Source organism: Vitis riparia, chromosome 18 (genome assembly GCF_004353265.1).
Source record: "Vitis riparia cultivar Riparia Gloire de Montpellier isolate 1030 chromosome 18, EGFV_Vit.rip_1.0, whole genome shotgun sequence".
Classification (NCBI taxonomy): domain Eukaryota; kingdom Viridiplantae; phylum Streptophyta; class Magnoliopsida; order Vitales; family Vitaceae; genus Vitis; species Vitis riparia.
In genome coordinates, this window is record NC_048448.1 from 39,599,673 (window position 1) to 39,603,098 (window position 3,426).

Here is a 3,426-nt window from a genome sequence, read left to right on the forward strand (position 1 = left end):
TTCTGGAGTTCCTTCCATTGTAAAGGTCTTTCCAGTTCCAGTTTGTCCATAGGCAAATATACAGACATTGTACCCATCCAGCATAGAAGTCACAATTGGTGAAGTTTGTGCAAAAACAACCTTAGCATATTTAACAAACCTGGAATTAAAAACTTGTAAACAGTGCAAGACCCATTAACTAATTACTCCAGAGTAACAAGATCAAGTATGTAACGTTCAGGTTACCTTGGTCACTCCCAGGCCTGAACACATGGTCGAACTTAAATTGCTTCTTTGAAGAATCAGAGCAAATGATTTGAAGCTCATTTTCTTGAGATGAGTCAAAATCAACTATAGAAGTAGATCCATTAGCAATTTCAGCTTGATTTAAGGGTCTACATCTGCAGAAGACCCTGATGTTGCCTTTGAGTTAAATAACTACATTGTACAGCCGCTTCCGTTCCAAGCACTCTTCAAGGTACTTCTTCTTCAGAAGCACACTCTTTCAAATGTTTCTTCTTCAAATTTTCATACTCAATACCTAAAATCAAATAAAGCAAATCACAAACCAATCAAAACCCCCCTAGAAGAAGGATATAGAATATCAGTAGTAGTTAGTGAAGAAGACATACCGAGAAACAGAAGAGCATCGTAAACTTCAGGCCCAGGAGAGGAATCTGCATTAATGCTCTTCACTTCATTACATAAAATTGTGTGCCCCTTCAAAGTCTGTCACATGAAGATTCAAAGTCGGTGACAAATAAATGAAGATGAATTTTCTTATGACACAAAACGTCCAGGCTCTGATTGGTTGCTAAGAAAAGGCAGGAAAAGAGAAGTAAAATTCTGAATCTTCAATTTTGCATTACTCTGCTTACTTAAAACGTGTTGTTCATATTTTTTGACAAACCTAAATTATGTAAAATATAAGATTCAAAATTTTCTCTTAGGTGACCCTAATCTGAGCTTTCTCAGCATCTAAAGATTATGGTTAGGCTATAATTACCAAAACCGTACCTGAGTCTCGGTGCTCAACTCATCAATTTTCTGAGAAACCGGAAGTCTCTGGTTATGATCCAAAGAAATTTCTTGGATTTCCATGGAAACATCATTCTCATCCATCTTGTCCCAATTCAGTTCAACTTTTTCCTGGAGCAACATCCAAAACCCTTGATCAACACACACATCACAGAACCCCAAAACCAACAGACTAGAATTTCAAATTCCCATCACTTCAGAGTTAAGACCCAAGAAAACAAAAACCACCACTCAACTGCACCTAACACGACCACCTGACTGACATTTTCTCAATTTCTTGAACCCAACAAAATAAGTTCCTCGGATTTCTCCTCCACATTCTCAGCATCCAAACAGTGCTCAAAACAACCAAATGAAAGAACGAACTACTCATGAATTCAAGACTGCAGACACCCAAACATCTTCTCGAACTCAAAAATCCAAGAAGACCAAAACAATTACCGTTTCTAGGGTTTATGCTTCTTAAATCAAAGAAAGAAAAACAAAAACATAAAAGAAGAAACTTTATTCAGAAATTGAACAAAGCCCTGTGATCTGAGAGCAATACGATCGGAAAAGCGACGACATTTCGCAGATCGAAAAGTTGGAAGAAGAGAGAAAGGGTGGAATTGATGAAAAGGAAAAGCAGAGAAGACGGTGGATTCCTCAACGGTCACATAGGGTTTTTATAAGTTTGAATTTAATGAATGTGGGCCGTTGGACCGGGAGAGATTGCGCCAACGGCTATAAACTATGGCGCCTTTTTTCATTGGACACGGTAATTTCCAATTGTTTCTAAATTGGGTATGCCACCTCACTTAATCGGGGATGCCACGTCACCTCATTGGGGATGCCACGTCACCTCATTGGTTGTCACGTCGCTAGATGGGGTACCACGTCACCTAATGTCCGGAAAAATGTAGGTAAATGATCTGATATAAATTTACTATAAGATTCATTTTCTCATGAACCAAACAGTGGAGGGAAAAGGGAAGAATCTGAGAGAAGTGGTGAGAGATACCTGAGAGACTCTTGCTTGCATCTGAGACTAGTTCTGAGATAGCCTCTGGTACTCCGAGCGCTTAGACTCTCCCCGGCGGGGTTCTTGCAACCATTTCTTTTTCCCCCAGAGAAAACAATTCACAAATGGTGGGTCTCATATATCTCTATCTGTCCCTCCTCCTCCCCCTCTCTCTCTTTCTCTCTCTAAAACTCTAAACACAACATTCATCACTTTGTCTCCCTAAAATACGCATTTTCTCTCTCTAAATTATTTGCATTTTCTGTTTCATCCTCTTTCTCTAGAGCCAAACCGAAAGTGGAGGTCAAAGTCAAAACATTAGATTCTACCCCACCATACACCTCATCCAAACGGTTAGTTTTCAAAGTTTTTCTAAGGGAAGTGAGACCCAAGTGATGAGAGCCCATATATTCACCGCCGTATGATCCTCTAGGGATATGCATCGGACACGTGGTGTGCATCGTGTGGTCCAGATGTAGGTAATTTGAAAATAGACCTCAAATCTTATTGTTAACATTAATAAATGAATTGTGAATTATGAGGTGATATCCTAATTCAAGAATTTCTTCTTAAAATGGGAAATTGAATTATATATGGGAAGAAATTTTTGGAGTTTGTGGGAAATGGGAACTTGGAACAGCATCAGTATTATACTGTGGGGGCCAGGAGGAGGGGCTGGTGAATTGAAATTGAGGGAAAGAATGGGAATAGCAGTAGATATTGCTCATGGCTTGGAGTATGTATCTCCATGGGGGCTGTCATGACCTATTCAGGTTGTACATTGTGACCTGAAACCACAAAATCTCCCTTTGGACAATGATATGGTGAGAGCTCCTTGCAGCTGACAAACCAAATGGACATGTTACCAGCACAACAGCTTTTCTACAGGGACTGATGAAGGCTTGACAACTTAACCCCAGAAATGGTTTGGGACTCTGCATTCATAGGGACTAGCACAGTAATCTATCAGTGTATTGAGGTGTTCAGATAGCAATTCTAATTGAAGGGATCCAACAAGAGTGTAAGAAACTGTCACAAGAGAGAACCTCCACAATCTCATGAAACAACTGAGACCAAAATTATCATCAAAGTTAACCAAAAAGAAAACCCATCAACATTTGATATATTCCACAATCAAAGCAATCACAGTAACCCGTGGCATGTACATTGATGTTTTTAAGTTCTTTAATAGGGGTAGGATCAAAGATAGTTTCATCAAGACTCTTTTAGCAGCGTAGAAGACTTTGCTACTTCTTTGTGCCTTTGAAAGTACTTTCCAAAGCACTTTGTTGTAGAAAGCAACACAAGGGGACTGCTATTTCCAATCTTCTTATATGAAAATATAAATGGAACAATGTATTATAGAATGAAGATAGAGCAAACGTTAGAAACACTTGTCTATAGGAAAC

At 39.1% G+C, this 3,426-nt stretch overlaps 1 long non-coding RNA gene across 1 annotated transcript; it reads right to left on the reverse strand.

Annotated features, from left to right (window-relative positions):
* Positions 1-247: 247 nt before the first annotated feature.
* Positions 248-1,370, reverse strand: LOC117907867. The gene is made up of 3 exons (XR_004650073.1): positions 997-1,370; positions 612-708; positions 248-520 (listed from the first exon to the last, which is right to left on the reverse strand). It is a non-coding gene; the product is annotated as an uncharacterized LOC117907867 (long non-coding RNA).
* Positions 1,371-3,426: the final 2,056 nt, after the last annotated feature.